Source organism: Neofelis nebulosa, chromosome 8, assembly GCF_028018385.1.
Source record: "Neofelis nebulosa isolate mNeoNeb1 chromosome 8, mNeoNeb1.pri, whole genome shotgun sequence".
Classification (NCBI taxonomy): domain Eukaryota; kingdom Metazoa; phylum Chordata; class Mammalia; order Carnivora; family Felidae; genus Neofelis; species Neofelis nebulosa.
Window position 1 is genome coordinate 111,115,680 of NC_080789.1, and position 26,638 is coordinate 111,142,317.

The following is a 26,638-nucleotide window of genomic DNA, read 5'->3' on the forward strand; positions in this document are numbered from 1 at the left end:
AATCATTACATTGTACACCTTACACTCGCACAATGTTGTATGTCAATTCTATGTCAATAAAGCTAGAAAAATAAATTAAATGAATAAGTAAGTAAATACAATCCTTTCCCACAAAAACCCCTAAAACAAAAAACAATGCACCAAAATGGTAGTTGTAAATTTCCACACACAAAAAGTGGCTCTATTAAGATATATTCACATTAAATCTTGTTATTCACCTTGTTTTTGCTGTTTAGTATTAGTATTAGTTTTGCTGCCTTGTGCTTATTATAAAAGAACAATACAAATTATTATGTTAAGTTTTACTTTAGAAGTCCAGCTTTAAAATTGAAGAGTAATAGTGTAGCTCATTAATAAGAGGGGGATTATCAACAAAATAGCTGTAAAATGATGGTTGATGAGATCTCTAGGGAATATACAAAGAAGCCACAGTGTCTCTTCAGTGTAAATCAGGCAATGCAGGTACTGGTTGTAATTCAGATAAGAATGTTAATCTAATCTATCTCAATCAGGCCACATGAAATTATATAGCACACCAAAGTAAGAAAATGGGTTAAGATTGAAACTTAAGGTATACCCAGAGGACACATTAAAGTTATACAAAATTCAAACTTACTCTAAATCCTAATTGAAAGCCAGGGATTTGGGTGGGATCCCTTGTTACCAAAGCAGGTCAGTGATGACAGCAGGAAGGGCTAGTGTGTTACTGCAAAATAAAACAATCATGCTGGAAGTAGCATTCTGAACCCATGTCCCAGTCCAGAGTCCTGACTACAACTCAACCCTCCCCCTGTGCCCAGTTCTGAATCGCATATGGGGTGACTTCAGCAAGTCTGAGAATATTTCTGTTCTTCTATGCTGAGAACGTGACTTTGCAGGCCTGGGAAGAGGTAGAAATAAACAGACATGTAGAAAAGGTAAATTAAGCCCGTGGTATTAATACTTCATTGCTTGGTTTAAGAATAAGCTTTATTGGGGCGCCTGGGTGGCGCAGTCGGTTAAGCGTCCGACTTCACCCAGGTCACGATCTCGCGGTCCGTGAGTTCGAGCCCCGCGTCAGGCTCTGGGCTGATGGCTCGGAGCCTGGAGCCTGTTTCCCATTCTGTGTCTCCCTCTCTCTCTGCCCCTCCCCCGTTCATGCTCTGTCTCTCTCTGTCCCAAAAAATAAATAAAAAACATTGAAAAAAAATTTTTAAGAATAAGCTTTATTGGGGCGCCTGGGTGGGTCAGTCAATTAAGCATCCTACTCTTGATTTCGGCTCAAGCCATGGTCTCCCAGTTCACAGAATTGAGCCCAGCATCAGGCTCCATGCTGTCAACTTGGGATTCTCTCTCTCCCTCTCTCTTAGCACCTCCCCTGCTTGCTCTTTCTCTCTCTCAAAATAAATAAATAAACATTAAAAAAAAAAAAAAAGAATAAGCTTTATGGTAATTGTGTACCTTGTCTATGTTATTTTTGTACTTTAAAAAGTTTGAGACTGATGGAATATAGTTTTAATTTGACATATTTAAAAGAACATGATGGTAAGGATCTGATTAGTAAGCTGGTATGTTTAGAATAGATTTGTAAAAGTATTTATGTCCTAAGGAAGATTTGTCATTACTGCAGTAAAGTTGACATCGCTTTGTTTAGTGTGTGAAATGTTTGAACAATTTTTATATATTAACTTTGTGATGATGGTTTAAAAAGTTTAAGAGAAATTACTTAATAAAGCTTGTATATGTTTGGGAAAGAAGTTTAATCCATCAAAATTATAAACTGAGCATTAATAACAAGAAGAAGTGAAGGCAGGTATTTTTAAAATTTTAATACAGAGTATACTTGATTTATAAACAAAGATTTGTTAGTGGAGCTTAAAGTCTTCTGACAAACTCAGCTATTGACTTCAAGTTTAATAATTGAATATGAATTTAAACACAAATAGCATATTGTTCTTCCTTTGCCTGGTTAATATCTAGTATTTAGCTTTTAGCTTTCAGGTTATATATCTTTCCAAAAGGAATGCATCTGTATTGTTTAGAAATGCATTTAGCTAGGAGTAAAATAAAATCATCAGTGGCTTAAAGATGTAATGGGTTTATTTGTCTCACAAAATAACAAATATAGGGATGAAACAGTGGCTTAAAGATATTTATAAGGACTGGGGATTCTTTTTTCTGCCTTGCCATCCTCAGGGTGTGTCCTTTGTCCTTAAAATCACTGGATGGGTTGCTGCATCTAAAGACATTGTGCCCAAGTTCAGGCAGGAAGAAAATAATGAGAGACAAAGGGCAAAGAACAAAAGCCTCTTGTGAGACTTTTTTTTTTTTTTTTACTCAGGAAAGATAATTTTTCCCCTGGGACTTTTGCCTACCTCCTCATTGGCCAGAAATGTGTCACATGGTTATCCCTAGCTGCAAGGAAGTGTTTGCTCTATGTAGAGGGAGGCAAAGGAGAAGAGAATTGAGTGGGTGCTGAATGAGTCTGTATCTCTGATCTCTGAGACTGGATTAGATGCTCCTTTTTTATTTTCCTCATAGTACCCAGTAAATGAGACCAACTGGAATATCTTTGAATGCTATAATCAGTGCAGATTTGAAGTGTAGTAGTGGATATGAAAATGCAAAGAGTATATTCTATTATATTTTGCCAACTTAGATGGTGTCCATGTATATTAAAAACAGTGACTAGATTGAAAACTCTTTGAGAGCAATATATTGCATATATGATGGTTGCCTAACACCTTTTCTCTTCACTTATTTTGGTTGCATTTTTTGAGGTATAATTGACATATAACATTTTATTAGTTTCAGGTGTACAACAATGATTTGATATTTGTATACTTTATGAAACGAACACCTCAGCAAGTGTATTATCCATCATCATACATGGTTACAAAAATGTTTTTTCTTTTTTCTTTTTTTTCTTGTGATGAGAACTTCTAAGATTCACTCTCTCAGTGACTTTCTCAGCACCTTTTCCTGAACTTACTACTCAAAGTGTGGTTGTGGACCAGTAGCATCAACATCAGTAAGGAGCTTGTCGGAAACAGAATATCAGGCCCTTCCCAGATCTATGAATCTGATCTGTATTTTAACAAGATCTCTAGGCATTTGTTTGGACATTTAAATTTGAAAAGTACTGCTTTAGGGCATCTACCTGTGCCAGCTAGCTCTCTGGACTTCCTAGTTAATGTGAACCAATACTGGGGCACCTGGGGGCTCAGTCCGTTAAGTGTCCGACTTTGGCTCAAGTTATGATCTCGCGGTTTGTGGGTTTGAGCCCCGCATCCGGCTCTGTGCTGACAGCTCAGAGCCTGGAGCCTCCTTCTGGATTCTATCTTCCTCTCTCTCTGCCCCTCCTCCACTCACACTCTGTCTCTCTCTCCTTCAAAAATAAATAAACATTAAAAAAAATTTTTTTTTAAATGTGAACCAATACTTTTCTTTTGTGCTTGAACTTGTTTCTGCCATTTACGGTTGAAAGAGTCCTAACTGATCCAAACAGTAAACATGTATTGTTAGGTGCTTCATTCTTTACAGTGATTCATACATTATTATTGCTTTGAACTTATAATGGAATCAATCAATTATATATACTTGGATCACAAAACAAATACATCAAGAAGAGCAATTGCATTTCAACTCTCATGCTGACCTTGGTCGATGGTTAATGGCTCCCTGGCCACAGTCATTGTGTTGAGAAGGATTCTAGATTAGCATCAGGTCTCAACAGGAAGGAGTACACTTAGTGATGACTGACAGTCACAAGTTATAAGCATGTGGTGACATTAATGCCACCCTTTTATCTCAGAGGCACATTCACATTTCATAGTGTAGAGAGGGGTGGTGGTGATAGGGAGGTCAGCGTCAATATTGCTCCTCATTCATCGATTCAACTTATATATTCTTTTCCTGTACATAAGTAAAGCCTGTAATAGAATTGTAAAATGTGGAATTGGGACTCTTCTAACCTAGTATTCTTCTGCAACCTGGACTTAAGTGTTCTATCACTAACGGTAAAAAAAATAATTGTCTTAGTAAGAAGAAGCGTTAGGCTAGTAGACATAATCTTTAAATTTTCTGTTTATCTTCAAATTTTTACACAGTTTGTGGTTTCTATTTTAGAAAATAGAATCTAGATAAGACAGCAACTGAATTAGAATAAAATTACATATTAACTGTTAAAATTGTAAAAGAATTTTTTCATCGTAATCCTGTAGAACATCTTGACTTCCAGGTGCTGGGCTGTGTCTCTTACATAAATTTAAGCTCTCCCAACTCCTTACTTTCATAGGTGAGGAAGCAGAGACTTCCTTGGTAATGAGACTTATCCAGATGGAAGACTGGAAATTGTGTTCTGAATACATTTCCTGCTTTTCCACTACCCAGAGGGCTTCCTCTCCTATTTCCTCTTCCTCTTTCTTTTTACTACCAGATACCCATCCACAAATAACAGTCATTGTCTTTTCCCATATTCTTTGCTAGGATCAATTGGTCAGAAATCAGAGAAGATGAGAGAAAAACTTAAATGAGAAAGAACTTGGATGAGAACCCAGGGTGACATGGAAAGAAAACAAAGCGATATCAAGAAATAGCATGAAATAGCTTGCTGAGGGTGACAGAACTCTTCTGAGTTCCAATTCTGTGGTGGCTACACAAATCTACACGGGTGTTAAAATTGATAGAACTGTACACCACTCCCCCAGTCAGTTTTGCTGTATGATAATTTAAGATAAAAATAAATAAATAAGATCGGAAAACAAACTGTCAAACAGGGCAAAGAGGCCACACTTCCAGTCTTTCCTGAACAGTCTTAGAGGAAATGTGATGAGGATCTAGGCTATACAGTGAATCCTTGTCACAAATAGTGTAGGTTAAAAGATCTACCAAATTTACACATACACTGATTTCCAAGACTATATATTGTAAGTGTTTCACTTTGTTTTATCTTTTTTTACCAGCAAAGTACATCTTTTTGGAAGGAAGTAGTTGGTAACTTTTTTTAGGTTGGTGTGATACATGAATTGTTTTCATAGCATGTTTTTATTAAATAGTAAGCTATTGTGCAATTCTTAGTATAATGGTATTCTTATTTGTTTCCCACAGAAATCTAGCCAAGTAAACTGTAGGTTAATGATGGTGTGTGTGTTTGCTTACTTGACTCATGTATGGCTACTTATTGGAAAAGGCATTGATGGCCAGCTAAGGCTCTTAACCTTGCTTTGACTTAATACTCTACTTTAGAAATCTGGTTGCATATTCTTGTATAGTTCCTATACAACATTGATGTTAAGCATGCTTAAGCATTTAGGACCCACTCGGCACAAGTTAACACTGTTGACTGACCACCTTCCCCTGTCCAAAGAGTGTCTTTTAGCCCATTTACCCTTTCTGTAAATTAGTTTGCTTCCAGATTTGCCACATTTGATTTGCTCTGCTTTGTCCCTTTCTCCTTAAATAGGATGGCCTATATTACTTATTTTTGTTATGTTACAAGTTCTCCCAACTTCCCCATTGCATTTATCTGGGTGGATCATGATTCTTGTTCTACGCTTAGTGACACATATATTTTCATACGATCTAACCATTGAGGAAAATGTCACTTCTCCTTCATTCACATATCACATCTTACTAATTGTAATCCATTACTCAGATTCACTCTCTCTTTCCAATTCCTAGAAATTACCTTCTAAATGTACTATCTTAAATCGTGAAAGTTATATTTCTTTAAAATGAGCTCTCTTTCAACACAGTTTTGGTCTTTGGTCTTGTTAAATTACCTATCTGAATGTGACTACAAAGAAATACAAAGGATTTAAAGGCTTTTTTTTTAATAAAAAAATTTTTAATGTTTATATATTTTTGAGAGAGAGAGAGAGAGAGAGAGAGAGACAGAGTGTGAGAAGGGGAGAGGCAGAGAGAGAGGGAGACAAAGAATCCAAAGCAGGCTCCAAGCTTTGAGCCCAAAGTCCTAACTCACAAACCCACTGAGCCACCCAGGCACCCCTCCTTTTTTTTTTTTTTTTTTTTTGAAAGAGAATACCTTTTTTTCCCCTCTTTAAATAGCTTTCAACCAGAATTGTCTAGGAGAGGCAGAGATATAACCTGTTCATCTGGTTCTACTTTACCATGCAGAAAAATCTCATAGGCTCCTAGCTTTTCTGATTAGAAACCTTGTACTTTTTCTTTTTTTAAGTGTACAGTTGCATGAGTTTTTTTCATTGATAGACTTTTAAAAAATTCTTTCGGGGCACCTGGGTGGCGCAGTCGGTTAAGCGTCCGACTTCAGCCAGGTCACGATCTCGCGGTCCGTGAGTTCGAGCCCCGCGTCAGGCTATGGGCTGATGGCTCGGAGCCTGGAGCCTGTTTCCGATTCTGTGTCTCCCTCTCTCTGCCCCTCCCCCGTTCATGCTCTGTCTCTCTCTGTCCCAAAAATAAATTAAAAAACGTTGAAAAAAAAATTAAAAAAAAAATAAAAAATTCTTTCATATTAAACAGAAATTGAGCAGATAATGGAGAAAGAATTCCTGTATACCCTCTTCTCCACAGCCCGTTTTCCCTGTTAACATCTTACATTATTAGTATGGTATGTTTGTTAAAATTAATGGACCTATTCTGATACACAATAATTAACTAAAATCCATATGATTCTAGGTTCCTTAGATTTTCCCTTATGTATTTTTCTGTTCAAGGATCCTATCCAGAATGCACATTACATTCACTAGTCATGTCTACCCTTGGCTGACAATTTCTCAGACTTATCTTGTTTTTGATAACCTTAACAATTTTGAAGAGTACTTCTCAGGTATCTTACAGAATGCCCCTTTAATGAAATTTGTCTCACGTTTTTCTCATGATTAGATTGGAATTGTGCGTTTTGGGGAGGAAGATCACAGAGGTCAAGTGCCATTCTCATCACATCACTTCAAGGGAACATATTATCAACAATGAGTTATCTTGTTAATGTTGACTTTAATCATCTGGCTATGTGATATTTCTCCACTGTAAAGTTACTCTTTTTATTTTTTGGAAGCAAGTCACTTTTATGGTGCATACCCCCAAAATGGGGAGTCATGCTCCCCTTCCATTTTTTTTTATGTTTATTAATTTTTTTGAGAGAGAGAGAGAGAGAGAGAGAGAGAGACAGTGTGAGTGGGGGAGGGACAGAGAGAGAGGGAGACACAGAATCTGAAACAGGCTCCAGGCTTTGAGCTGTCAGCACAGAGCCTGATGCAGGGCTCGAACTGATGAACTGCAAGATCATGACCTGAGCCGCAGTTGGACACTTAACCAACTGAGCCACCCAGGAGCCCCGATGCTCCCCTTCCTTTAGGTGGAGTATCTACATAATTTATTTGGAATTCTCCTACAGGAGATAAGATTGTTTCTTCCCCCCCATTTATTACTTTATTCTATCATTTATTTATATTAGTATGAATCCATGGTTATTTATTTTATACTTTGGGCTATAATTCACTAATACTTTATTTTCTTTCCCAAATTGTTCTAGTTATGGCCATTGGAAATTCTTTCACTTGGCTCTTGTGCCCTCAAACATACTCCAATCAATATGGATGTTTTTATTTTTGAGGACTTCCTTACTTTCTTACACTACAAGATGCTCCAGGCTCATCTTGTGTATTTTCTCCCCCTGTCCTACAGTCAGATATTTCCCCAAAGAGCAGCCTTGCACTTTTATAAGCACAAAGCAGCTTCTTAATCAGCTACTCCAAACATGAAAACTGTTTTTCGATATCTCTCTTTTTTAAAGTTTTATTTATTTTGAGAGAGAGAAAAAGAGAGCAAGTGGGGAAGGGGCAGAGAGAGAGAGAGAAAGGGAGAGAGAGAATCCCAAGCAGCCTCCATTGTCACTGCAGAGCCCAATATGGGGCTCCATCCCATGAACTGTGAGATCATGATCTGAGAGGAAATTCAGAGTTGGACACTCAACCAATTGAGCGACCCAGGCGCCCCCAATATCTCATTTTTTTATTTACTAGAAACAAACGGTGGAAAAACATTTAAAAACTATATAACCAGGAAATGCAAATTCCCAGTGAAGATTCAAGGACAGATGAGTCAGATTTAGTATACAGAATGTAAAAATGAGACAAATTGTTTGAAATCACAAATGTCCAGGAAAAATAAGGTTTTTTTTGGATTTCATGTGTGTAAAGGAAGCTTATAAAGGCAGAAGATGATTCTGGTTAGGCTCCTCAGATAGTAGGTAAAGGGAGATTAGGAAATGAACTTGGAAAATTTTTAAAGAGAAGATTATGTATACTCACAAGTGGGAAATGAAATAGACACACTTTTTTTTACTGATTTATATAATGACATATTAGGATATTCTACATAAAATATTTTTCATTAGTTTTCTTCTTTAAATACTAATTTATAAATTACTGTGCCTAAGAATTATTTAATGGTCTCAGACCAAAATCATAAAGATTTTGAAATGTAAATAACTGACTACTAAAGAGCATATCTATAACAGGATCTGATTTGCATAAATGCATTTAATTATATTCTTGGAAAAATTTTGAGAAATATTTATCAGTTTAAACATGGTCATCTTTTTCTGCAATATAGGTAGAGTTTTTTTCTCTCTCTCTCTGCTTTTTTTTTTTTTTTTACAAAAACATATGTATACTTTAGAAATCAAGAAACAAATAAAAGAATTCAATAAATATTATGTAGGCCAAAACACATTTTTAAATTTTTTAATATTTTTAATTTAAGTATTTATTTATTTATTTATTCAGAGAGAGTGTGAGCGGGGGAGAGAGAATCTTAAGCAAGCTCCACCCTTAGCTCCGTCCCACAGCCCAGGGGTCATGACCTGAGCTGAAATCAAGAGTCAGATGCTCAAGTGACTGACCCATACAGGTGCCCTGAAAACACATTTTTAAAGTAATATATGTAATTTCTTCTAAAAATTAAAACAAAGAAAGGATTCATAGATGAACTAAGGTTTGAGGTTAGGTTTGAGGGTAAAGACCAACATTGCTAGAAGTAGTGGGTTGAAGTGTTGGCCAGAAACAATATCTTTTTTTCTGGAATGAAGAACTAATCTCAATTTAATATTAAAAGGCTTGGATGCTATAATTTTTTTCAAAACGTAATTTCCCTATTATATAGGTTGGATAAGCTATGAAGGGATAAGAGGTTTCTGGAATTTAGAAATAGGGGGTGTTACAATGATAGTGACTCATGTCTGTCACCCTTCATGCTAATTCACTTCCACCTAGGGTTTAAAAGGAAAGTGGCAAGAGCAGGGGCAGTTCAGAACTTAGGGCACTGGTTCTCAACTTTTTGGTCTCTGCACCTCTTCACACTCTTAAAAATTATTGAGGATCTCAAAGAGCTTATGTTTATGTGGTTTATATCCAGCAATAGTTACTATGTTAGAATTAACAAGGGAAATTTAAAAACCCTAATTATTAAAAGGTAATAAATGCCTACACATTTCAACATACATCACATATTTTTATGAATAATAACAACTATATTTTCCAAAATAAAAATTAGAAGAATGGCATGGTTTTACATTTTTGCATATCTCTTTATTTTTTTATTTTATTAAAAACAATTGTGGGGCGCCTGGGTGGCTCAGTCGTTTAAGCGTCCGACTTTGGCTCTGGTCATGATCTCGCGGTTCCTGAGTTCAAGCCCTGCGTCCGGCTCTGTGCTGACAGCTCAGAGCCTGGAGCCTGTTTCAGATTCTGTGTCTCCCTCTTTCTCTCTGACCCTCCCCCGTTCATGCTCTGTCTCTCTCTGTCTCAAAAATAAATAAAAACGTTAAAAAAAATTAAAAAAAAACAATTGTAATGTTTATTTTTGAGAGAGAGAGAAGGGGAGGGGAGGGGCAGAGAGAGAGGGAGACACAGAATCTGAAGCAGGCTCCAGGCTCTGAGCTGTCAGCACAGAGCCTGACAAAGGGCTCAAACCCATGAACCATGAAATCATGACCTGAGCCGAAGTTGGACGCTTAACTGACTGAGCCACCCAGGCGCCCCCGCATATCTCTTTAATATCTGGCTTAATAAAAGTGTTCTCTATGATTCAAGTATATGAAGAAAATAGAAGGCTCTAGTAGGAGAATTTAATAGTCTTTTCAGTTAAGTGTGAATATTCTTCTCTGATGCTACAGAAACGTTGACAAGTGGTAATTTCTTAGAGGTTATTTGCAATGAAGAATCTGAAATCATATCAAGGAATCTTTTGTACCTTGTTTTTATGTATGTGTACACACAAACACACTCATACATATATTTAACTATCTCCATTGGTCTACCTGGAACTTTGAATGTATCCTTTACCTATGCATGATTTTGTGATGTCCTGCATCGGACATTTGGAAAATATTGGCTCACTGTGTCATGTAGATCTTTCATACGTTGACATATCTCATCTCACAATATCAAAAAGTCACATTTATTAACAGCACCAAAGTCTCATCAGGAAAGTCTTCAAACTCTGTTTACCTCACAAATCAAACTGCCAATTGTTTTACCAGCAAAAGATGGGTTCCTATGAGAATAGCAGAGAATTGATATCCTGGACAAGGAAGCAAACAGGATTTTTTAATGGGCCTTAAAGGATTGGCACAGATAGTTTTAAGAAAGAGCGTTGGAAGGGAAAAGGTTTTAGAATTTGGCTATAGACAAAACCTGCTAAAGGAGTATGTCAGAAGGGAAGGTAGTTTTGCTAATACATTTTTGATCATTTGAAAAGATCCCCCGTTGTGGGGGTATCAGAATATTCACATAGGTCTGGAAAATACTTCTGTTGAAAATACCTGACTAGTAGTATTGTGACTAGTAGTCCCAAAACTTGGTGGGTCGAGTCTCTTGTGCTCAGCCAACTACGACTGCCTCATTCGCAGGGAGTACCGCAAGGAGTCACTTTGAATGCCGATTTCCGTGGCCTTTCGCAATTGAACTAAACCAGGCTCTCTGCGCTTGCCGTAACGCGGACTCTACCATTGCTTTCTGAGGGGGGTATTGGAGGTAGCGAAAGAAGGAGATCGAAGCGTGTGTGTCGGGGGGAAAAACCGGACGATCAGGAGGACGGTTGTTTTACGGATCCCGTAACCAGCCCCTCCTACTCCCTTTTCCCCTCTCCCCGCCGCCCCTGTCCCGTCCTGGAGCGGCGGCGGCCTTGAGCTTTGCTGTGTTTGCGCGCCGTGGCAGGTGAGCGTACGGCGTGCGGTCTCCCCGGGCTTCGCTCCCACCCCCCGTGTCTCCTGGGCCGGTGGCGGCGGCCGGCCGGGGAGGCGGCCTCGGCGCACAGTAATGGCAGCGCTGTGAGCAGGGGAACGCGAGCTGACAGCCGCCGCCGCCCACCTTCCTCGCCCGGGGCTTCGTCCTTCACTCCTTCGGGCTGTCTCCCCCTCCCCTTGTCCCCTGTCCCTTGTCCCGCTTCTGCAGAAGGTAACCCCGCTGAGGGTCGGGGAGCCGGGCTGCAGGCGCCGGGAAACTTCGCTTCCCGGTTAATGGGTGGCGGGGATGGGGCGGAGGAAAGGAGTTGGGGGCGGGGAGGGGGGAGGGGAAAGGGCTGAAAGGGGGGCGGCTAGGGAAGATGGTGTCCTATAAGGGACCCCGGCTCCCCGGAGCGCTGACCCCTAAGCCCGGCCACCCCCTGGACTGGATCCCGGGCCTCCCCTACCCGGCCTTGGCCGCCCCTCCCTCGGCCCCATTTTCTTCCGAAGGAGGGAAGGTGAGAGTGCGTGTACTCTTCTGCTTGTTTACGAGCTCACACGGATACACAACTCTGTGTTTGGGGGTGTGTGGGGGGGGCATCAGTCTCTTATATCCTTACCACGAGTATTTTCACTTTTGTTTCCGCAGACAGCGAAGATTGATAGCTGTGGGGAGGAGTATCCTATGTGCACGCCAGACCTGTCTCTACAGTTAGGGTCTGGTGAAATAAGATTCTTAGACTCCTCAGAGCATTTACACACTAGGGAGTCTGGACCATTACCTACAACCCCACAGATACGTTCATGTAAATAAAATATCTCTGAATTGCAGACTGTTATTATTGTTAAATCATCTCCTTTCCCTCGGATATTACTATTACCAGTTGATGGGCAATACCGTAGAAGTTTAAGTTTTGGAGATAAGATATAAACTATTAACATTCACTGTAGGTGTTTTGACTTGACAGTATAAAAATCTTTGAACTAGGTCTGTTCCAAATGTACAAAGTAAAATATGAGAAATAATCACTTTGTTCTGATTGACTACTGACTACCTAATAGAAATTTAAAAACACTCAAAGGGCAATACCCTACCCTTTAGAATCTCACATTCCTTTCTAAGACAGACAAATGAACAAATTGGTTATCCTTTGCCTCTTTTGCCCAAATACAGTGTTTGGAAGGCCCTTCCAAAAGAGTCCCAGATGAAATAACAGATGTACAGTGTTTTGAGTTATCCTTTTTTTCTTTTCAGATGCTGTTTATAACTTGGGGGAACATTTCTGCAGTGTGCATGCACATAGTGTGTGAAAAATACCTTTTCTATGTATTTGAATGTTCAGATGCATCTGAAATAATCTTACTTCAGGCTCCATCCTCTGGTGATTTTCAGTGTTTTATGACTATTAAGATGGTTTATCCATGTCTTTAATCCTCAACAGTCTTGTCATTAAATTAAATGTTGTGGACCTTCTTTAGAGCTGGTTTTGCCTTTTCACTTAAATATTAAGTATTTCGTTTGTATGTCAAGCATTATCACAGGCATTAGGGGATAGAGCAGTAAGCAAGAAGTGGAGTTTCTGCCCTCCTGGAGCTTCGATTCTGGTGTGGGAGAGAGAGACATAATACATAAGGAATAAAAATAATTTCAGAGAATCATTAAGTACTATGAAGGAAATAGGGAGTTGTGGTATTAAGAGAAGACTGAGATGCTGTGGTCAGGAAAAAAACCGGTCTTAGGGGACCTTTGACCTGATAACTGAAAAGTCAGAAGGATTTAGCCTTTGGAAGTCTGAGGGGAGAGTATTCCTATCTGAGGGAACAGCACGTGGTAATTCTCAGAGATGATATCAAGCTTGGGGTCAGCAAACTGAAAGAAGCTCAGTGAAGGTGGACCGTAGTGGGGAATAAGAGGTTAGGTCATAGCCAGGGGCCAGATCTTGTGAGGTCTTATTGTCCAAAGGAGTTTGGCCTTTATTCTTAAAGTACGTTGAAAAGCTGTTGGAATTTTTGTCAAGATGGAAGTGATTTGCAACATGACTGGAGGAGGAGATTGAATAAAAGGAGAAGAGAAGCAGAGAGACCGAGAGAAGGCTGTGGTAGATTTGAATAGAATAGTGACTGGCGTGTTAGAGACAAGTTACAAAAGATTTTTGAGGTATATTTTGGAGCTAAATGTATTGATTGAACTTGTGGCTTGCATGAGAGTGTAGTTGCTTGGATCAGCAGTGACTCCTGGGTTTTGGGCTTCAGCTGGAGGCTGGTGATGCCATGTATTGAGATGAGAAGGTGGTGAGGGAAACATATGGATAAAGTTGGATTGGACATGTTAAGTAAGACCTGTTAGATGTTCAAGTGAAGGTGAGAACATCTGTATATCCAGATTTGGAGATACATATCTGGAATTTAGTGGAGAGGTTAAGAAGTCATTCATTCAACAAATGTTTTTCAGGCACCAGCTATGGTCCTGGCAGTGGGGATATAGTAGTGCAAAAATAGACAAAAATCTCTGTCTTCACAGGACTTCAATTCTAGTGGGGAGAGAAAGAGATGGGGAGTCATCAGCACTTACTGGTTGGTTTGTTTATGTTTTGAAAAGAAACTACATTCATATGATTCAGAAAATGTTTGGTGGGGTTTAGAGAAATTTTTCCCTATTTCTTGTCTCCCATCATCACCCAGTTTTTTGGGGGCCAAACAGGGTTTGTGTTTTCGTACATATCTTTCCAAAGATATATTTTATGAACATACAGACAAATATATATATATACCTCTCCCCACTTTGCCAAAATGGTAGCATACTTCACTTGCTTTGACACCATGTATTTTTTAGAGTATTAAATAGTATTTAAAAGTTAATGAAACAGGATGAGACCACCTAAGGAAAAAATGTAGAAAGAATTTTAGAAGGCTCCGGAATATTGCAACATTTTGTAAGTTGGTCCCTGCTCTCTGAGTTTTGGACCTACAGATGTGGAGTTGTTTAAAGAGCTGTTACTTTTTGTGAGACTTTTTATAAAAGTTTGCTCTGTTTCTTTTGTGTTCACTTTTATCTTCCTGTTCTCTTTATTGGCTGGAAAATATCTGTGATTGGGAGCAGTGTTTTCCTGTATATACTGTCAATTAAATTCAAGTAAATTAATGACAGGATCAGCTCTGGAATCTTAATATTGTGAAGACTTTTGACTGGCTATTGTTAAGTCTAGGAAAAAGAGACAGATTTGGAATGTTAGGAGGTTATAACAAGTTACTGATATTTAAGATGTATGAGTGAATCCTCTCTCAGTAATCAGTTAATCACAATATCTGTTCAGAGCAATCTGGCTCTTTGCTGGGTTTGAATCTTAGTAGTAATGTTTCTATTACATTGCAGATGTTAGTGTAAACCTTGTATTACTATCTTTAAGAATATGCAGAGTTGGGGCGCCTGGGTGGCTCAGTCGGTTAAGCATCCGACTTCGGCTCAGGTCATGATCTCACGGTCTGTGAGTTCGAGCCCCGCGTCGGGCTCTGTGCTGACAGCTCAGAGCCTGGAGCCTGCTTCAGATTCTGTGTCTGTGTCTCTCTCTCTCTCTCTCTCTCTCTCTGCCTCTTCCCCATTCATGCTCTGTCTCTCTCTATCTCAAAAATAAACGTTAAAAAAAAATTAAAAAAAAAAAGAATATGTAGAGTCATTCTGTTACTTTTTGTTTAGGAAGGCTTATTGGAGAACACTGCAGTTCTTTTGATTCTTAAAAGTTTTGAGACAATGAGTAGTGTTAAGATCATGATATTGCATCTGCTACACCTTTTGTGGTATGATTGAACTCTTTTGATTGACTTATGTGGAGTTGGGGAGATGGAATATTTTTTATTGAATGTATAACACTTTATATATTGGTTGACATTTTGATTTCCTGTTAGCTGTCTTTAGCTACTTGCTATATAAATTTTAAATTTACCTGGTTTTTTTTTTTTCTGCGATTTTTCTTGATTTAAAAACTTAGTTCAGTTCTATTTTTGTGGTTATTTTTGCTATTCTCTTGTATTCTTTTTGCTAGAGATTAAAGTAAGCCAACTTATTTCTGCATTGGAGAAATATAATCTTTGATGGAAAATATTTAATGGTCCTTTTTAAAGTATTAGACACTAATTACTAGGTATAAGACTACCATGTGAAATATATGTAGTGAGTGTGTTAAGCTAACTTAAATTCTGTAAATGTGTAGGTGTTAATGTCCTATTTCAAGGTTTTAGTTATCTAAATGATTTTCATTTATATACTTTATGAATGATGTGACTAATTGTTATTTAATCATGGGATTATAACCTGATTGTGTCTGTGTCAGAGTTTTTTGATTATTGAGGTCGACAGTTATCATTGTTTCTCTTACCAGCTGTAAGTTTCTTGAAGGCAACATCTCTGGCATCTGTAAATACATAATAAGTATCTATTAATACCTTAAGTCTTGTTTCAATGTAGGTTGCTTTTCTAATAATGAAATGTTGGATTTATGTTGTGTAAATACTTCTTGAATTTCTCAACTTTGTTTTAATTCAGTTGAGAACATGCATAGAATACTTAAAAAAATTTTTTTTGTTAAATTTTGAAACATATACCCTTCGCCCAGGTGCCCTTTATCCAGCTTTCCCTAATGTTAATAACTTATGCAACTAGAGCACAGTGATTAAAGCCAGGAAATCAACATTGGTACAATACTACTAACTACAGACCCTATTTGAATTTCACTAGTTTTTCCAATAGTATCATTTTTTTCTGTTTCATAATTCAATTCAGAATCATACATTGCATTTAGTTGTTGTGTTTCCCTAGTCTCATATGATATGATCTTTTCTCATCTTTCATGACTTTCACACTTGTGATGAGTGTGGCCATTTATCTTGTAGAATGTCTCTCAGTTTGCGTTTGTCTGATATTTCCTTGATTTATTGAAGTTATGCGTGTTTGGCAAAGATACTACAGAAGTAATGTTGAGTCCTGCACATCACAGAGTACAGGATGTCAGTATATCCTATTTGAGGTGATGTTAATTCTTATATGGTTGAAGTCGTGTCTGTCATATTTCTCTCATTGTAGAGTCACTATTTTTCCTTTTGTAATTATAAGATATCTTTGGGAGATTCTTTGAAAATGTGCAGATATCCCTGTTCTTCTCAAACTTTTGCTCAGTCATTTCAGTATTCTTGGTAGATCTTTCCTGAAGCAATTATCATAGTGGTGTTTGCCTGATGGTGATTTTATTTTTCTCATTTCTTTCTATATTTCTTTGTTTGCCTTCTGTATTTATTTATTTTTAAATTTTTGTTTTCAAGAAAACAAAATTTATTTAAAAATTTTGTTTTCCCTTCTACATTTATTTTTAAATTTTTGTTTCCAGCTTGATCCCCCCTCCTTCTTTTTTAATTTTAGAGAGTGGGAGAGAGTGCACAAGTAGGGAGAGGGGTAGAGGGACACAGAGAGAGAACCTTAAGCAGGTTCCATGCTCAGCATGGAGCCGTACATGGGGCTCAATCCTATGACCCTGGGATCATGACCTGATCATGACCTGTACAAAAGAGTTAGATGCTCAACCAATTGAGCCTCCTATGTGTCCCCCTTCTACATTTATTAATTGGAATTCTTCTGTAAAGAAGAACTGCCCCTTCTCTTTATTTAGTAATTTGTTTATATCTGTACTAAGTCATAGATATTTATTTTATTCTGTGGTTTATAATCTAATGCTGTCATTATTTTGTTGCTCAGATTGTTCCAGCTGTGGCCTTCAGATTGGCTCTTTGTCTTTTTGACATACTTCCATTCTCTTTTTTTTAAGAAAGCTCTACTTTTCTGGCACCAAAAATTTTCCAGGTTCATCTTACATTTCTCTGCTGCAGCCCTAGAATCAGTCACTTCTCCAAGGAGCTCTGGTTCCTTCTACTGGAGAATGATACTTAGAAACCAAGATCTGGATGCTGTGTGTGCTTATTACTGCTGAGGTGTCATTGCTCCTAGGCCCTCCCAGCAGAGCTAGAAATATATTTATGTATACACATTAATCCATGTGTGCACAAACATCCATGTTTATTTCTGTACCTTTTTATTTGTATGTGTGTATGTATGTTGTATTAAAAACCATGAGTTCATACTGATAACTGATTCCAGTTAGACACTGTGGAGTTTATGTTAGCCATCCCCCTTTTTTATAACTATTTTCTGACATTGAGAAATAGAGCATACTTTTCTTACAGTCCTAATAATCACATAAGTAGTATGAAGTTACCAAAATAATGAATGTGACAAGAAAAAGATCCACAAATAGTCCTGAGCCTTAAGAAACATGTTAAACTATCTGTCAGAGTATTTCTTTTATTTGGTAGAAGTCTATATGAACCAAAAATAATGACATTTTGTCTTCTAAATATTAGAAGTATTCCAAGTATTAGAACTTCTAAATATTGTCTTGATTACATTTAAAATTTTTTGGAGATCACTTTGCACTGAGATTCAGATACTTTCTTTTGCATCAGAACTTTGTTGTCCATATGATCTGGATTTTAAGCATTTATAAGGACAGCATCTTTTTTAGGGGGGCACCTGGGTGGCTCAGTTGGTTAATGTCCAACTCTTGATTTTGGCTCAGGTCATGATCGTGGTTTGTGGGATCAAGCCCCACATCGTGCTGTACACTGATAGCACAGGACCTGCTTGGGATTCTCTCTCTCCCTCTCTCCACCCATCCCTTGCTCACATGCATGCTCTTTCCCTCTGGCTCTCAAAACAAATAAATGAAAAGGACAGTACCTGCTTTTGTATTTTTTTTTTATTGTGGTAAAACACACGTACCAAAATTTCCCATTTTAACCATTTTTAGTGTGTAGTTAGTTCGCTAACAGTAATTGTACTCACAATGTCTTCACAACCATCACCACTATGTATTTCCAAAACTTCTTCATTATCCCAAATAGAAACTGCAACCATTGAGCAATAGCTCCCCATTCCCTCCCCTGCCAGCACCTGGTAACCTCTAGTCTACTTTTTGTCTTATGAATGTGCCTCTTTTGGTACCTTATGAGAGGAGGATCATACAGTATTTATTCTTTTGCATCTGGCTTATCTGACTTGACATACTGTTTGGGGGTTCATCCATGTTGTAACATGTATCAGAATTTACTCCTTTTTAATGAATGAATAATACTTCTTTCATGTGTATTGCAATGACTTATTTATTCTTCTGTTAATGGGCACTTGAGTTCTGTCCACCATTTGGCTATTGCGAATAATGCTGCAGTAAATGTTATAACACGAGTATCTTTTCCATTGCCTACTATTCAGTTCCTTTGGATGTGTACCTGGAAGAGCAGTTGATGCTCTTGTATGGTAATTCTGTATTTAGGTTTTTGAGGACCTGTTGAAATGTTTTCCATGGTGGCTGCACCATTTTACATTCCTACCAGCATTGCACAAGGATTCCAATTTCTCCACATCCTTTCCAACATTAGTTATTTTTCATTTTTGGCTTGTTTGCTTGTTGTGATAATAGACATCATGTGAAATGGTATCTTACTGTACTTTGGATTTACATTTCCCTAGTGACTTGTGATGTTGAACATCTTTTCATGTGCTTGTTGGGCATTTGTGTATGTTTGGAGAAATATCCAGGTTCTGTGCCCATTTAAAAATTTGTTGTTGTTAAGGTGTTCTTTTATATACTCTGGATGTTAATCTCTTATCAGACATATAAGATGTAGATATTTTTTCTCATTTTGTGGATTCTTTTCACTCTCTTGATAGTGTCCTCTGGTGCATAAAGTTAAATTTTGATGAAGACCAGTTTATCTATGTTTTCTTTTGTTTGTGTTTTTGGCATCATATACAAGAAATCATTGCTAAATCCAGTGTCACAAAGCTTTTCCCCTGTGTGTTCTTCTATGAGTTTTTGTTTTTTTGTGTGTTTTTGTTTTTTGAGAGAGGTAGTGAGCAAGAGAGAGGCAGAAGGAGAGAGAATCTTAGGCAGGCTCCATGCTCGGTGCCTGACACAAGGCTTGTATGTGACTGTGAGGTCATGACCTGAGCCCAAATCAGGAATCTGACACTTAACTGACTGAGCCACCCAGGCACTCCTGAGTTTTTGTTTTCGTTAAGTATGGATTTTTTAAAAATAAAAATTTTAAATGTTTTTTTATTTTTGAGAGAGAGAGAAACAGAGCATGAGCGGGGTAGGGGCAGAGAGAGAGGGAGACACAGAATCCGAAGCAGGCTCCAGGCTCCGAGCTGTCAGCACAGAGCCCGATGTGGGGCTTGAACCCATGGACCATGAGATCATGACCTGAGCCAAAGTTGGATGCTTAACTGACTGAGCCACCCAGGCGCCCCTACCCCTGAGTTTTTTGTTTTTATATTTTTATATTTTATTTTATATTTTAAATATTAAATATTAATTTATATATATTATATTTATTATATATTATATCTTTTATATTTTATATATTTATATTCATCTTTTAAGTATATGTCTTTCATCTTTAAAAAAATTTTTTTTAATGCTTTTATTTATTTTTGAGGGAGAGAGAGAGACAGAGCATGAATGGGGGAAGGGCAGAGAGAGAGGGAGACACAGAATCTGAAGCAGGTTCCAGGCTCTGAGCTGTCAGCACAGAGCCTGACACAGGGCTTGAACTCACAGACCTGGAGACCATGACCTCAGCTGAAGTCAGATGCTTAACTGACTGAGCCACCCAGGCGCCCCTGTTTTTCTTCCATCTTGAGTTAAGTTTTGCATATAATGTAAGTAAGGACAGGGTATTTTGTACGGATTTTCTGTAGATGGCTTTATGTTGGCACTTAGAGATCTCCAAACTTTGACTAGAGCTTGGAAGTTAAATTTTAGAGGGCTAAAAAAAGCAGTTTTGAAGAAGATAATTGAGGATTATGGAAATTGGCATTATGATGAAAGGAATTGTATTTTTTCCTATCTGAAACCCATAAACATTAAAATGAACTGCTTATGAGAAAAGTAGAATGAAAGAAAGTCTTTAATTGATAGTTTGGGAATAAAGTATGAGAAAGAGTAAAGGCATAAAGATCTCAGCAGTGATACAGTTTTGGTCTTCATTAGATTCAAAAGCATGGATGGAAAATTTAAATTACAGAAAAGAGTAGAAAATACTACCTGAACTTAGCATTGTCCAGCAAACTTGAAATGTATTTATAAATATTGCCTTGTTATACTGTTTTTATGTTATTTAAAAAGATTTTTAATGTTTATTTTTGAGAGAGAGAGAGAATATATTAGTGGGGGAGAGGCAGAGAGCCAGGGAGATGCAGAATCCGAAGCAGGCTTCAGGCTCTGAGCTGTTAGCACAGAGCCTGATGCGGGTCTCGGACTCATGAACCACAAGAGCATGACCTGAGCCAAAGTCAGATGCTTAATCGACTCAGCCACCCAAGTGCCCCTATACTGTTTTTATGTTGTGCAGATGGAAAAAATGAAATAGTAACTAGTCTAGGATCACATTGCCATTGACAGAATAGTTTCTTGATTGACACCCTTTAACTTTTTTTTTTTAGATGTTTGTTTATTTTTCAGAGAGAGGGAGAGAAACAGTGACAAAGTCTCAAGCAGGCTCTGACATGGGACTCGATCTCACGAACCATGAGATCATGACCTGAGCCAAAATAAAAAATCGGCTGCTTAACCCAGGCACCCCCACACCCTTTCATTTTTGAGTCTAGTATTTTCCTTCCTTCCTTTCCTTCTTTCTTTCTCATGTTTTGTTTGTTTTTTAAAGTAAACTCTACTCTCAGTGTGGGGCTCAACCCACAAGAGTCAACCCTGAGATCAAGAGTCATATGCTCTACCAACTGAGCCACCCAGGAGCCCCTCTTTCTTATGTTTTGACATCTAGCAGAAACTTCCTCCACCACTCTGAGACATTTGACTTTTTAGGTGCTACTTGCCTTCTTGTAGAAGGCTTAACTATCATCCATCCACTTGCTCCGAGCCAACTGTAGTTTCTAATAATAGCCATTTTGGGTTATTCTGAGGAATTAGATAATGTATAAAATGTATACAGCATCATTTCTGGAACATATGCAGTCAATAAAGGTTTGCTATTATTATTGTTATTAACAACCCTGTAGTTATGTGTTACGATGGTGGTAAAGAATGGGTAAAGTACATCCTGCTTAGTGTCCCTCCTATGGGAAAATTGGTGTCATTATGGTGTCATTTATTTTTACAACTTGCTATGTTGGATTGTCTTTATTCTTTACCTTAAGGGACACTTAAGTGAAAGAATGGGATGGTAAGAGGTTGTGTTGTTCAAGCTGTGTTGGGGATTTTAAACAGGAGGTGGTGGTCAGCAAAGCTGATGTGTATCTGCCATAGCTGTATCACCTTTTCTTTCTTTTTTTGTTTTAAGTTTATTTATTTTCGAGGGGGGAGGGGCAGAGAGAGGGGAGAGAGAGAGACTCCCAAGCAGACTCTGCGCTTATAGCCCATCTCATGAACTGTGAGATCATGACCTAAGCCAAAATTAAGAGGTGGATGCTCAACTGACTGAGACACCCAAGCGCCCCTGTATCACTTTTTTCTTATTCTCCCATGGCTGTGTCTTCTATAGCTGTGCTAGAACTTAAGTGGGAATTAATATACAGGAGATTGCAAGTACATTAATTTGTTTGGAAAAAAGGACCAGTTGAGAAATAGTGATAAATAAAGTTGGTAAGAATTGGAAGGTGAAGCAAGGACTCTGAATTTTAGTACAGCCAATAATAAACCAGTAGCAACTGTTCAGAATGTGATTCCCCTCCTCCATAAAAGTCATGTAACCCATAACAAACAAAAAACTTGGCTAAAGCAAATTACTATTAATCCTTGTATTTGTGAAAAAAATTTAAGTCCAATATTTTAAAATATATATGATTTATCTTTCAAAAGAATAGGATAACAAATACTGCAAGTCTTTGGGTAGTGTAAAGACAGGGTGATTAGGGTAATCCTTTTCAGTGTTTGGGTAGGAGATCAGGCCTAGGAAAAATTGTGCTCTGGATGTTGCAATTATTTGTGAAAAGGCAATTATTGTGAAAAGGTAATGGCTTTGTCTAGTATGCATGCCAGTTTGAGCTTGCCTACCCATGAGGGAGTTAGATTCACATTCTGTAACTCATTTGAGATAGGTATATGAGAATGTTTTTGTTTTTTCTTTTAAGGCTGGTTGATGTCTTAAAGTCCTTGCCTAAATTATTAAGAAAAGAAAAAAGAAAGCAAGTAAAAAGGACATTAAACTTCATGCTGATAAGAGCGATGTGAAAACTTGAAAAAAAGTACAGTCTATACTGACTTGCGGGAGAATTTCAAGTTCATTGAGGAAAGAAGGGTCTTTAATTCTGGTCAGGTGGATTTAGTTTGGAAGCACTTGCCTTCTATAACTTATTTATTATAGCATAATCCCTTTCTCCCCACTGTCCTCCTCCTTTTTTTTTTTTTTTTTATTTGAGACTTACGGGTTTTCTTCCTGCAGTCTACATTTTGCCAACCAAGATTGATGAGAGACTACTGTATTTCTCTTTATTATTTTTCCCCCACTTCCTCTTCCTTTTTTTTTTTTTTTTTTGAACATACAGAAATGACCGTTGTAGTACTTAGAGCTCTGTGGATCAAATCTTATTGCAACAAAAAGCATTGTACGGCATGTCTCCAAACAATAAAGATATCTCTTCACTCTATCTAATGGCTCTCTCATTTGAATAGAGCAAGAAGAAATTGTTTAGATGAATCCTGGAGCTTATTTTTAAATGAAACAACAGTAGTGTTTTTAGTCAGTGTATAGTAGAGGTAGCATTCCTTATGGAAATGGAAAATATTCCAAAGTTAATAATGCTCTGTATTAGGCTTTAAAGTATTTTCTTTCAATTTATATTAATTATAATTAGTTATATTCTAATTACATTAATTCAAATATAACCTGCTGTAAGCCCGCTAAATGTCATTTAAAAAACTAATTATGGGGACGCGAGGGTGTCTCAGTCTGTTAAGCTTTTGACTTCAGCTCAGGTCATGATCTCACTGTTAGTGGGTTCGAGCCCCTCATCGGGCTCTGTGCTGAGAGTTCAGAGCCTGTAACCTGCTTTGGGTTCTGTGTCTCCATCTCTCTGCCCCTCCCCCATTCTTGCTCTGTCTCTCTCTGTCTCTCTCTCAAAAATAAACATTAAAAACTTAAAAACAAATTATGGGAACGTCTGGGTGCCTCAGTTGGTTAAGAATCTGACTCTTGATCTGGACTCATGTCTTGATATGTTGTGAGTTCAAGCCCCACATTGGGTTCTACACTGAGCATAAAGCTTACCGAAAAAAAATTATATGGTATATTGACTTACCTGAAATTAATTTAGGCCCCAGTATTATATCTTATTGGTAATTTTTGGAATAGTCAAATTTTTGCCTGTATTTCAATACTGAAATAAAAAGTTATTTGGTAGTTTTGTTTTTTACTAAAAAGAGAACCACAATATTAAGTGTTTAGCTATTTACATTATTGATGAATCCTACTTTTGGAAGTCAGCTGAAATGTGGCACACTAAAGCATTTATCAATAGTTAAGCTACAGTCACCTTCATCAAGATGTTAAACATGGTTATACATTTTACTAAAATAGTTTATACTTCAAATAAAATATTTATCCAGTTATGTACCAACCTCAGTTCTATACTTAAAATTCAATGTTTTGAGATTCTGTTAACTGCTTTACCTGCTGAAATGTAATTATCCAAATTAGTTCTTTATATGAAAAATGTCCAAGTGAAGAACAATATTGATTCAAATTAAAATCCATCTGATCTTGGCAGTTATATCTTTTTTTAAATTTCTGTTATTATTAGTAAATTTGTTTTTATTTTTATTTTATTTATTTTTTTAAATTTTTTTTTAATGTTTATTTATTTTTGAGACAGAGAGAGACAGAGTGTGAACGGGGGGGGCAGAGAGAGAGGGAGACACAGAATCTGAAACAGGCTCCAGGCTCTGAGCTGTCAGCACAGAGCCTGACGCGGGGCTCGAACTCACAGACCGTGAGATCATGATCTGAGCTGAAGTCGGACGCTTAACCGACTGAGCCACCCAGGCGCCCCAGTAAATTTGTTTTTAAAACATTTTTAGGGATAGGAATTTTGTCAGGCTGTGTTACCACATCATAGTTTGGGCAGTAACATGTTCTTTTGGAGCTCTCTTTCAGCCTCAGAAACCTAAAACTTACTGGAAAGTTAAGATTCTCAGGAGAAAGGAAAGGCTAGTGACAGGTTACCTTTTAGTGTTCTGAGGAGTGAAGTATGTGTAGTAAGGAGAAAAACTTAAAATTTGAGATTTTAGAACAGTTCTGTCAGAAATCTAGATAGCCTATCTATGTGATTTTCCTGATTATTTCTTTATTCTCTTTATCTTAGGTTGCCTAGCTATTCTCTTAGAACTGGTAACTGATTAAAAAATTTTTGTTTTCAGAATATTAGTAAAATATTTACCAAATTTTCTGGGAAGGATGTTAGAGTATCAAATTAAGACAGCACAGAGTTTTATTTTTTGTTAAACAGTAAAATATTTGATACATACTAAAGACTTTAAGTTAGAGTCTTTGAAGAATTTTAAGCAGAGGGTATGAAATGATAAGATTTGCATTTTAGAAAGCTTACATTGGCCATGATATGTGGCATGTACCAAGGCATCAGAAAAAGATATAGGCAGGTCACTTAGGAATCTATGGCAGTAGCCAGGTAAGAGGTGGTGATTTGGAATAAGGTGTTATCAGTGGGAATGGGAAGAAGCACATGAATTCAAGAGTGGTTAGAAGATAGAGTTGGAATAACTTATTGATTGGATTGATTTGTAAAGAACAGTAAGAGAGAAATCAAGAATGACTAATAAAATTTCTGGCTTGATGAATTCAGTGAATGAGGATGTCATTTACTGAGATGTGGAATATTGCAGAAGAATGGACATCTTGAGTTTGAGGGGTCAAGTTTACGGAAGTGTAATTTACACCTAGAAAAATTTACCCTAAAAAATTCTTTGAATTTTGTTAATTTTGTATGGTCATGTAACTACCATCATAGTTAATATCACCCCAAAAGTTTCCTATTGCTCTTTTGTAGTCTTTACTGAGCCTTTGACATCAGTGATCTGATGTATGTCTCTCTATTTTTGCCTTTCCCAGAATGTCATGTAAAGTGAATCCTACAATAGGTAGTCTAATGAATCTCTTCTTTGGCTTAGCTAATGCTTTTGAGAATCAATCATCTGTTCTCATCCATATATCAGTAATTTGTTCCATTTTTTGCTGAATAGTATACCACAGTGTGGATGTACCACATTTTGTTTTTTCTTTCACCAGTTGATGGACATTTGGGTTGTTTCCAATTTGGGGCAGTTATGAATTAAAGTGCTCTAAAAATTTGTGTTTAGGTTTTTTTTTATAAATGTCTACCTTTATTTCTAATAGGAATGGGATTACTAGGTCAAATGAAAAGATACATGTTTAAGAGAAGCTGCCTAGTGGTTATTTCATGTTAAATTTCCACTTGCACAAATGAGAGTTTCTGTTGCTCCACATCCTCATCAGCATTTGATTCTGCCAGGTTTTTTGACCCATTCCAATAGGTGTATAGTGGTATCTTGTTGAGGTTTTAATATGCAGTTTTCTAATGACTAATGATGTTGAATTTCTTTTATGTTCTCATTTGCCATCAGTATTTCTGAACTCTTTGGGTCTTTTCGCTATTTGTTAATTAGATTGTATGTGTTCTTATTAATTGAGTTTGAGAGTTCTTTACATAGATTTCTTTGAGAGTTCTGGATACTAGTCGTGCATGTGTGTGTGTGTGTGTGTGTGTGTGTGTGTGTGTATGTGTGTGTGTATCTGTCCTATGCCAGGTATGTCTTAAAATATTTTCTCCCAGGCTGCAGCTTTTCGTTTTCTTTTCATTCATTTTTTTTTTCTGTTGAGGTATAATTGCCATATAACATTAGTTTCAGGTTTACAGCATAATGGTTCAATATTTGTATATGTTGCCAGATGATCACCACAGTATGTCTAGTTAACATCAGTTATCATACATAGTTATAAAACATTTTTTTCTTGTGGTGAAAACTTTTAAGATTTACTCTCTTAACAACTTTCAGATATGTAACATGGTATTATTAACTGTGGTCTTCATGTTGTACATCATATCCCCAGGACTTGTTTATTTTAATACTGGAAGTTTATACCTTTTGACCACCTTCACCCATTTTGCTCACCCTTCACTCCCCATGTTTGGCAGCCACCAGTCTGTTCTCTGTATATGTGAGTTTGTGTTATTGTTTTGTTCCATAATATCTTAGCATTGTTTTTTCTGTTTCTGTGGGAAAAAAATGCCATTGGAATTTTGATAGGGATTGCATCGACTTGGTAGATTGCATTAGATAGTATGGACATTTTAACATG

General features: G+C 37.3%; 1 protein-coding gene across 5 annotated transcripts in view; it reads left to right on the forward strand.

Moving 5' to 3' along the window:
- CUL2 (cullin 2) overlaps positions 1-26,638 on the forward strand; it is a 156,687-nt gene that overhangs the window by 42,975 nt on the left and 87,074 nt on the right. Inside the window, exons 1-2 of one of the 5 annotated variants that reach the window (XM_058744300.1) lie at positions 11,248-11,417; positions 11,835-11,991. The exons of 1 other annotated variant lie outside the window; for it this stretch is intronic. The gene's annotated coding sequence lies outside the window, so the exon portion shown is untranslated. Of the gene's footprint in view, positions 1-10,995; positions 11,178-11,247; positions 11,418-11,834; positions 11,992-12,440; positions 12,568-26,638 lie in introns of those variants that run through there. 3 more of the 5 variants (XM_058744301.1, XM_058744299.1, XM_058744298.1) reach the window with 3 other exon arrangements.